We start from the raw sequence: 11,249 nt of genomic DNA, 5'->3' as shown, positions 1-11,249 counted from the left end.
ATCTGGTCTCAACTATCAATAGTGATGAGATTGAAAAACTCTGGCCTACTCTAAATTTCTGAAGGTATTTTCTTCGAGAATCTGCATTGTTTTTCCCTGAACATTGGATTCTACGATTCATCTCAAATTAAATGTGGGAGGTAAGGGTCAATTCTCATTGTTCCAAAGAGATATAGCATAGATCCTGCATATTTATTAAAATGATTGTACTTTCCCCACTAAAATGATACTTTGTTTTTTCATTGCTGGGGAGACCATAAATGTGTGGATTCTGTGAGGTATTGGGTGGGGGGGTCTGGATCTTCTATTTATTTTTCTATGTATTTATTGATATGTTTTGGCTATGTCCCCACCCAAATCTCATCTTGAATTGTAGTTCCTATAATCCCCACATGTCATGGGAGGGACCAGTGTGGGAAGTGATTGGATCATGGGGGTGGATTCCCCCATGCTGTTCTTGTGATAGTAAATTCTCAAGAGATCTGATGGTTTTATAAGCGTCTGGCATTTTGCCTGCTTGCACTCATTCTGCTCTCCTGCTGCCCTGTCAAGAGGTGACTTCTGCCATGATTGTAAGTTTCCTGAGTCCTCCCCAGCCATGTGGAACTGAGTCAATTAAACCTCTTTTCTTTATAAATTACCCAGTCTTAGATATTTCTTCATAGCAGTGTGAGAGTGGACTAATATGTTTATCCTTTGCTAAGAGCAGAGTATATTCATTTCTGAAACTTTATGTTAAATCTTGATATATGGTCATCCAACTTTATTTTTCTTATTTAAGATTGCCTTAGTCCAGTGTGTGTGTACACACACACACAGACATAGATGCACTAAAATCACTTTGTCAATTTCCAAAAAAACTGGACTTTTTATTGAGCGCATTGAGCATATAGACCAATTTGAAGAGAATTGACATCTTAACAATATTAAGCCCTTCAATTTAAGAGCATAGGTCTTTTCTAGGTTCATTGAACAATGTTGTATAGTTTTCAAAGTAGAGATCTTGCATATATCTTTTGTTAGATTTAGACAGCAATATGTCTGAATTTGGTGCTATTGAAATAATACTTTTAAAATTTAATATTCTACTTGCATGTTCTAGCTTATGAAAACAAAATTTATTTTGTATATGGACCCTATATCCAGTGAACTTGCTAAATTCACTCCTTACTTCCATTAATTTTTTGAGTCTTTCATTTTTCTATATATACAGACATGTTTTCTATGAATAATCATGATTTTTTTCCCAACGTTCACAGATTTATTTATTTTACTTGCTTCATTCCACTGGCTAGAACATGCAATGTTGAGTTGAAGTGATGATGATGGATATTCTTATTTTGTTTATTATCTCAGAAGTAAACCATTAATATATTACCACTAACCGTAGACTTTTTTCCAAGGTACCTCTCAGCAAATTGAATTAGGCTTTCCATGCAACAGCAGCACAAGAGCAACAGGAGTCATGGCAGACAAACATTTAGAACTTTTTTTTTTTATTTCTTTGCTTTCTGACTGAGTATTGGTTGAAAGTACTGCAGCCAAAACTGTAACCAAAGGAGGTATTATGCTTCCCAAAAAAATCTCAAGGATAAATATTGCAAGCAACAGTAGTGGTAGTTAGGTCTGGCTGTAAACGAAAGGGTGGAGAGATACAACCAATTAGTCTGAAATTTGGAGATAAAATTTGTCTCCCAGAATATGGAGGCAACAAAGTAGTTATAGATGACAAGGATTATTCTTATTTAGAGATGGTGACATTCTTGGAAGGAATGTAGACAGAAATAAATCACTACTGAAGTGGTATCAACATAAAGATGCCCATTTCACTGAAGTTCTGAACTCTTCTATCATAAATAATCTCCATCTCCCTCTTTTTAAATAAGCTAATTATATCTAAAAAAGTGAGTTAGTATCCTTCTTTTTCTCGTTTGGCATTAAATTCATATGCTATCATCTTGTTTAGATTTTTACATCTATATTCATGAACAATGTTGATCCTTATTTCTTTTATTTCTGTAATATTCTTTACAAGTTTTGGTATCAATGTTATTGTTATTTTCTGAATTGAGTGGCTTGGTAATATTGTTTTTCTGTTCTCTGTTGTTTTTGCATGTTGTATATGTTGTGTGTTAATATTATTTCTTCTTTGAACAGTTTTGAAAAAAATGCCTAGTGAAGTCATCTGGACATGGAGATTTTTTAAGGAAAAGTTTTAAATTATAGATTCAGCTTATTTTAATGGATATAGGGTTATGTCAATTTGCTAATTTTTTGTCCTGTGTCATTATTGATAGTTCCTTTTGTTTAAAAATTTTTTTCATTTCTTTTAAACTTGAAAATTTATTGGCATATGCTGGTTTCTAATATAGTGTTATGATTCTTCTGATGACTGGATCTGTAGGAATCTTGATGTTGATATTTTGTTTCTTCAGACTGTAACAAAAAGCTTTTCTCATTTTTTATCTTGTTCACTTGCTTACTGTATTAGTCTGTTTTCATGCTGCTAATAAAGACATACCCAAGACTGGGTAATTTATTAAGACAAGAGGTTTAATTGACTCACAGTTAGGCATAGCTGGGGAGGCCTCAGGAAACTTACAATCACGGTGGAAGGGGAAGTAAACACGTTCTCCTTCACAAGGCGGCAGCAAGGAGAAGTTCTGAGCAAAAGAGGGGAAAGGCCCTTATAAAACCATCAGATCTTGTGAGGACTCACTCACTATCATAAGAAAAGCATGAGGGTAACTGCCTTTATGATTAAATTACCTCCCATCATGTCCCTCCCATGATACATGGGAATTATGAGAACTTCAGTTCAAGATGAGATTTGGGTGGGGACACAACCAAACCATATCATTTACTCTTTCATTTATATCTTCTTTTAGTTTTTTACTTTCTGTGGGTTTCATTTGCTATGTATTTTCCCTAAATACTCTATGGTAAAACTGAGATTTTTTATTGTTAACCTTTTTTTCTTTTTTAATATATGCATTTTGAGGAATAATTTTCTCTATGAGGACTGTTATGAATGTATCCTATGGTTTTGATATATTATTTTGGAGTTTACTTTAAAATATTTTATAATTTTAATTGTAATTTATTTCTTGGCCCAAGGACTGTCTAGAGATGTGTTGCTTAGTTTCAAAATATTCGGAGATTTTCTAGTGACCTTTCTGTTATTGGTCTCTAACTTTATTCCACTGTTGACAGAGGATATGCTCTATGATTTTAGTCCTTTGAAATTTGTTAAGACTTACTTTATAGGCAAGAATATGGTCTGTTTTGTTAAATATTATATGTGCAGTTGATAAGAATGCCTTTTTGTAGTTGCTACAGGTAGTGTTCTACAAATGGCTGTTAGTTCAGGTTGGTTCATCTGGTGTTCAACTTTCTATGTCCTTAGTGTTATTTTTGTCTGCTTGAATCATTAGTTACTGAGAAAAGTGTATTAAAATTTACCACTGTGATTATCAATTTGCCCATATCTCCATTTAGTAATGTCAACTTTTACCCATATATTTTGAGGCCATATTATTAGATGAATACAAATTTAGGATTTCTATAATTTCATGGTGCATATCTCTATTATTGTTATCAATAAATAGACCCTTAAAGCCCCTTTAGTTGCATATGCTCACTAACATGATACTGCGAATTAAAAAATAAAATATTCAAATATGATGGATAAAAGGATACCTCACTGTGGTTTTAATTTGCACATCCTTTATTCATTGCGAAATTTATTATCTTTTTATGTCCTTATTGGCTTTTGCCACTTTTCTACTAGTTTATTTGCATTTTTAATTTTGGATTTGCAAGAATGCTTTATATATTTTAGATACTAAAACATTGTAGGTTATTCGATTGGCCAAGTTCCTTGTCCAGTCTGTGGCTTGTCATTTATTTTCATGCTGTTAATTATGCAGTCAATTTCAATTTTAATATATCAAATGTTTTTTATGTATTTTTATGAAAATCTGCCATAAATGTCTTCAACATGTTTTGTTAAATTTATTCTTAGACATTTTATATTCCTTGTTGCTATTAAAAATGATATTCTTGAAAATTAATTATTCTAAATATCTCTGCCCAGCTAGATGTATATATTAATAAAATATTTAGCTGCCTTGATATACTCTGCATCCCTCAGAGTTCAGCTAGGAATGCATAAACCACTTGAGGTTTTTAAGCAAAAATGATCTTACAGAAAGGTTGGGTACCATACAATCCCACTGGAAAAGCAAAATATGTAAAATTAGAATGAGGGCAACACTTATGTTCAGCTTCAGGTTCTGAAGAATTGGAAGAGCTTGCTTGGCCAAATAATAAAAGATATGATAATGTCTCTGTAATGAAAACAGTTTGTATTAGCATAAAAAATAAAACAGACCAGAGAAACAGAATACAGTGCCCAGAATCTGATTCTAAAATATATATGACAACTAAATAAATTAAATAAATGGTATTTCAATTTAGTGGAAATTTAATAAGTGATGCCAGCACAACTGGTTTTCTATCAAAAACAGAGATAGTTAGACATCTACTTCATGTCATATTTTAAAATACCATAACTGTAATAAAAACATAAATATTTTTAAAAATTATAACTATGTAACATGTCAGGAGAAATGTTAAAGCCAAAGGGTGGTGAAATCTTTATAACCAAAACAATAAACCCAAAAGTGTAATGGAAAAAGCAGAGATACTTGAATATATGAAAATTAAACTTTTGTTTATTTAAATATTTTTAAAATCAATACTGAAACACAGGACACATGCTACACATACTAGATTAAAGGTCACAATATATTTAAAATAATATTGATAACTATTATCAATAATATATTGTTATTAATAATCAATAACATTTTTACATTACAATACTATTATCAATAATATTATTGATAACAAATTGACAAGAAAAACACATACACACCACCAGGAAAAAATGGGAAAAATGTACGATTAGAGAGCTCCTACAATTACAAACATAAAAGACCAATGGAAGCAAAAGAATAGGCATGCAACCTTTTTGTTGGAAAAATGCAAATAAAAATAATGTCAAGGTAGTCTTTCATACTTATCAGATGAGAAAAAAATGGTTATTGCTGATAAGGATGTAGATAGCATGGAGCTCAGACATTGTTGCTGTCCATGTGAGTTAGTAATGAACCTTTTTTGGAAAGCAATTTGAAAGGATCATTAAAAGTTAAAAATATACATATTCTTCAACTCATTGATCTCACTCCTCAGAACCAAATTTATATAAATAAAAATAGCAAAATATAAAAATACATACATGGAAATATTTATTGCAGGATTTTTGACAGTAACAAAAACTAGAATGGAAAAGTGAATACTATTCAGAAATATATAGATTGGATAGATTATGGTCCATTCATATCAGGGATTATTATTTACTACTAACAGACTACATTTGGTTCAGACCAAATTACTTGGAAAGATTGCCACAGTCTATGAGGAAAGGAGAAAAACAAGATGTAAAGAAGCATTATGATTGTGATCATTTTTTAAAACAAAATAATGATGACAATTTTGCTGTCTATATCCATGTTATCATCTAAATCTGTGTCAACAGTTAAAGCTACAGTCACAGTGACTTGATCATTTGGGCATTGAATAAGCTATGAAAGAGTAGCAGTATGTGGCCAATCTTAGTTATCTGAGGCAGAAGAGGGGAAGCAGAAGACAAATATCAAACACTGAAAAAATAAAACATGGCATTAAAATATGTACAATAAACAAAATAATATTTGTATATACATATATACACATACATAAAGAGGTGCACGAACAGATGATCTGTAACACTGATTTTGGTTTTCTTCATACAGCAGAATTTCAAGGGACAATTACATTTATTTTTTAATATTTCCTCTTGATTTTTATAATAAAAATATACTGACTAAATAATCATAAGAAGCTGTAAAGATAGGTTCACTTTTATAAAACAATGAAGAAAGGAAATGATTTTGTTTCTTCTAGTTACCTACCTAAGCCTTCTTGGCTACCTCAATATGAACCAAAAATAAGTAATCCCAGGTACCACAAAGAGAAGTCCCATAAATAGCTAGATTTTCACTTGACTTATGTTCTCAGTTCCTTTAATTTTCTGTGAATGTTAGTTCTTTAGAAAGGGCTTTCCTGACCACTTCATCCATTTTTCCCCATCACAAATCATTTCCTAACACTTTACTTTGACTTCAGGTAACTCTTTTTGTAAACTGTTCATTGTTTCTTATACCTTGTATACTTGAAATCAAGGGTTGGTTTTTTTTTTAATCTATTTTAAGGCTTCCTCTTTTAACAATAATTTTTTAAATGTGGTTCAGGCTACATATTTTCCTCAGAAAATATATTAATTAACCCTGAAAATATTTCTTCTGGAAATATATTGTTTTCCTGTGAAAATAGATAGCTTTGGCTGTGACCCACTGGTTTTTTTTATGAGGGTTTATTTTTCCCATTCATCATTTAAATATAATTTGTGACTTATATTTTCACCTCTTTAATCACGCGTATTGTTAGAAAAACATTTTTAAATAGAAATGAGCTAGTTATGTTTTTCAGGTGTAGACTTTATTTGTTATTGATTTTAATCTTGGGGGAGAGAAAGCTATGATCAAAAGTGAGGCCTATAAAATATCTCCTTTGGATAGATATTAAAATTTTTTGTATCTAAGTGTATTAGTGTTGTTTTACAGTGTTCCAAGGACATTAAAAGGATATATATTCATATTTTAAGATAGTACATTGCATACAAATCTATTAAATTGTGTTTATTGATTATATTATTTAAATATTCTATTTGTGTCCTCATTGATTTTATATTCTGAAATAGTTGCACTTAAATTTTCCTATGAAATTTTATTTTAACAAGTTACCATAGCTTTCGACATGTAACTCAATTCTTACATTTTTCTGCAGTGTTATTGGCTACGTAAAGATGTACATCATTTGTAAGTCTCTTAAGGACTGTTAAATTTTATTATTACATAATATTCCTCTTTATCTTGTTTAGTTCCGATAACCTTGATTTCCCTTTGTTCTGATATTAATATTGTCCAATGCATCATTAGATTTTTGTCTAATAATAAACAATAATGAAATTTTTCTTCATTCACTGTTGGTAATCTCCTGGTAATTTAGAAGCTCTATTGCATTTTTAGTCTAATAGTAACTTCCACTTCTTAACTGTCACAATTAAACCTGTATTTTTCCCACTGACACTTTACATATCCACTCCCCCGTCCCACTGAAATAAATGTTTAGAATGCCTTCACTTTTTACATCAATATGAGATCTTAGAAGTTGCAGTAACGCCTGTCAAACCTGAATTTGGAGAAAATGCAGTTAGTAAGTGGCTCCTCACCTCTGCCCAGCTCCAGTTCTCAAACAGGGTTAGGTTAAAGCTCTTATTCTTTATAAGAAGTGGGCTGTGGTTAGGATTTGACCACCTTGTGATCCTTTGGGACTTTTCAGTTCAAGTATCTTTCAGTTGTGTACTTTTGTATACTTTACACTATCTTTTGTGATTTTATACCGTACAGATCTCCTAAAAATAATGTATTATGTGTTTTAATAAATTAATAACACATGAACCTACATTTAACAATTGAATTATTTGGATCTCACGTATGTCGTTGTGGTGGCATATTATTATATGTTAATTTTTTTGTTCTTTATTTTTCCCCCCTTCTCCCACACCTGCCACTTAATTTTGTTGAAAAAGTTGGGGTTTTTTTGTTAGTTTTTGTTTTATTTGTGGGGGGCAGTCTATTGAAAGGATTTCTCTTGCTACACATTTCCTCTTCCAAAAAGACTCACTGTGTGCTTATAAGTTCACAGTAACATTATCATCATTCAATTATATATGATATGTATATAAGCATAGAAATTGTGTCCATCTATTGTTTTATCCATCTTTTATTCATTGTTGTTATTTCCCCTTTTATATCTTCCAATATATTGAGGTTTCTAGTCTTATTGCACTGAAATTTATTTAGAGTTCACAGATATTTTTCCAAATAATAAACATGGATTGTATTCACTGAGACTATTCTCACCTTATGGTTGTTTCAGCAATAGGTGTATAATATTTAATGCATGTGTAGAATTTGACATTGCAGGCCTTTCCTCTCAAAAGTCTATGCATGTTGCAGAATAGCGTCCATGTATTGGAGGCAAATCTGAGGCTAAACAGGTTAACTCTGATATGTGAACAGTTTTTTATAACTGGAAGCTTTAAGCATTTGTATGTAACTTAGGATTTTGGAATTTCAAAAGTTCACATTTTTTTCCAGTAATTTTTTGATACCTAGCAAGAAACCCAAAACTGTATATTTATCTTTCTGCCGCTCAAAAACATTGTCTTATAGTTCTTTTTGAAATATTACTTTTCCTTCATCTTTCCTTTTTTCTTCCTGTTAATTCAATGAGTCTAATCTCCTGGCACTATCTTCAAAACTCTTATCTTTCCTTTTGAATCTATAACTATGTGTTTCTACTTTCTTTTATGACACATTTCATCAACTTTATCTTTTAAATCATCAATTGGCAAGTTTATACTTTTTAATAATTTATGTATTGATTACTGAAACTGCAAAATCACTAACTGCTGAAATTATTTTTTCCAAATTTTATCTCCTTGAGAGTAGAAGTTCTCCTCTTTGAACTAAGGTCCCCCTTCCCCAAGACTATGATGAAAACTGACCCCTCATACAAGGAAAACCCTGAAGGGGTCACCCACACAGTGGGACAGACAGACACAGATATATCTGAACCACAGAAGACAACACAGCTTAAGCAGAAACCTGAACTCCTGCTATTCCTGGATTTTTCTTAAAAATAAAATTTAGATATTTTGGCCAGGTGTGGTGGCTCACTCCTGTAATCCCAGCACTTTGGGAGGCCAAGGCTGGTGTATCCTTTGAGGTCAGGAGTTTGAGACCAGCCTGTCCAACATGGTAAAACCCCGTCTCTACTAAAAATACAAAAATTAGCTGGGAGTGGTGGTGCACGCCTGTAATTCCAGTTGCTCAGGAGGCTGAGGTGGGAAGATGGCTTGAACTCAGGAGGCAGAGGTCGCAGTGAGTCGGGATTGTGCCACTGAACTCCAGTCTGGGTGACAGAGTGAGAGTCCATCTCAAAAACTAAAAATAAATAAATATATTTTTACAATGATATTTAACCCAAGACCTATGTAAAACGGAAGGATTCATTTTAACCCCTATAACCTCTGTCCTCCAGTTTTGGAAAGTGGTTTATCAATACTGCATTAATAGAAATAGAATTACATAGTAATTCAAGATGGATAAGGAGGCAAATCCTCTTCAAACATCATGAAATCAGGAGATATGCTAGCAGAAGTTGTAATTTCCACATTGTGAAAGGTCTAGTTGTATTGTAGATACTTCGTCCAGAGAGCAGGCCAAAAAGAGGGCCAACTTCCTCTCTCTCCCACAGTCTCAGCATCTGATAACCCCCGCCCACTTCTGTCCTTTATGAGGATTAGGAACTAGACACAGAAGTAACTGACGATCCGTGAAGGAGGACACAACATGGGGAGATGGGGCCTTGCCTGTCAGAGGGCACAATGGAAGGTTAGAGAGAGACGATTAGAAATGGTAAAGAGAAGAACATGGAAAAGGTCTGGGCGGGGGTGGAAGGATTTCTCTGTTAACTTCAGTGCCCATGGAAGATGGTGTGCAGACCCTGTGCTCATGACAAGAGCTTAGAGAGAAGTTGCATGGATTAGACTCTCAGCTACAATCTTAACCTCTTTCAAATTCTGCAAGGATTGGGTGATTTTGATACCAAAAGTCAAGTACTGACCAAACTTTCTCCAGGATTCCAGCAAGACATTTCTTTCTTTTTTTTTTTCTTTTTAACTTCACAATAAAGAACCATTTCCTGATCTATATAAAAAGACTTGCTAAATGAAATTATAATATATACAAACTAGAAGCTATTCCATAAAAGGAAAAAAATAATAACTGTACAGTGGAGAAACCTGGCAGACAGTACCTTAAACAAGTGATAAAGGTTAACATCATCAGTGATATCATGTGGATATCATGTAACTTTGTGGTCGTCTATCCAAAAATTCAAAACCCCAGTCAAACCATAAGGAAAATCAAACAAACCAAAATTGAGGGGTATTCTATAAAACATCTTACCATTATTCCTCAAAATGGTCAAGATTATGAAAAACAAAGTAAGACTAAATAACTGTCCCTAACCAGAGTCGTCTATGGAGAGATGGTGACAAAATGCAGTGTGGTAGCCTGGATTTGATCCCAAAACAAAACAAAAAAATGGGAAAACTAGTGAAATTAAAATAAAGTTAAATAAAATCTAGAATTATAGTAAACTACCAATGTTGGTTTCTTAGTTTTGACAAATAAACTGTGCTAATATATGCTGGTAACATTAGGGGAAACTGAGTTAGAAATATATGGAACTCTCTGTACTCAGCTAATTATTTTGTAAGTCAAAGATAATTCCAAAAGAAAGAGTTTATTTAAAAATATTTCCATAGCCTAAAGAGTACAATTTACCTCTCCTCAGTTCTAAGTTAGATGTACTTTATTTATCCTTTAGATCCAGTTACCTAGAAAGGCAAGTATACTGCAAATATGGTACTGATATTCACAACTATTTTATTGATCACCTACTATATACCAATAGTATGATGGTTCAACTCTAGTATGTTGTTATTCACATGATAAGGCACAACCATTGTTGCTGTTGGGAAAGCAGAGCCTATTTCTAGAGCCTATTTCTCTCTCTCTGTTGATTTCTTCTCCTCCATGTCTATAGTCATACAGAAAGTTTAATCAATATATTGAGGACATTGTGGGTTTTTTAATTATGAGTTTGATTTTTGTTTTTGTTTTTGCAGCTTTTTGAATGCCATCAGTGGCCCTCACTGGGGGTAATGCAGTGAGTTTGCTACTGATACTTCAAGTAAGCATAAACAGTTTCCAAAATGGTTTGTCTGTGTAAAGACAGTTGTTCAAAGGACATGGGACACAACTGGATGTTCACCTTCATCACTGCCCTCAGTCAAGTCCAAACCGGATGCTGGGTAGAACAATGAAAGGCAGATAGCATCAGTTTCTTCGCCAACAAAAAGTGCAAGAAATAGTATTTCCCCTTCCGCTGAAAACTTGATGGGAATTCAAGAATCAAGAATGCTAATGGAGTGAGAGGAGAGGGTATTT

The sequence above is a fragment of the Gorilla gorilla genome, chromosome 21, assembly GCF_029281585.2.
Source record: "Gorilla gorilla gorilla isolate KB3781 chromosome 21, NHGRI_mGorGor1-v2.1_pri, whole genome shotgun sequence".
Classification (NCBI taxonomy): domain Eukaryota; kingdom Metazoa; phylum Chordata; class Mammalia; order Primates; family Hominidae; genus Gorilla; species Gorilla gorilla.
Note: the sequence above shows the minus strand (reverse complement) of the source record.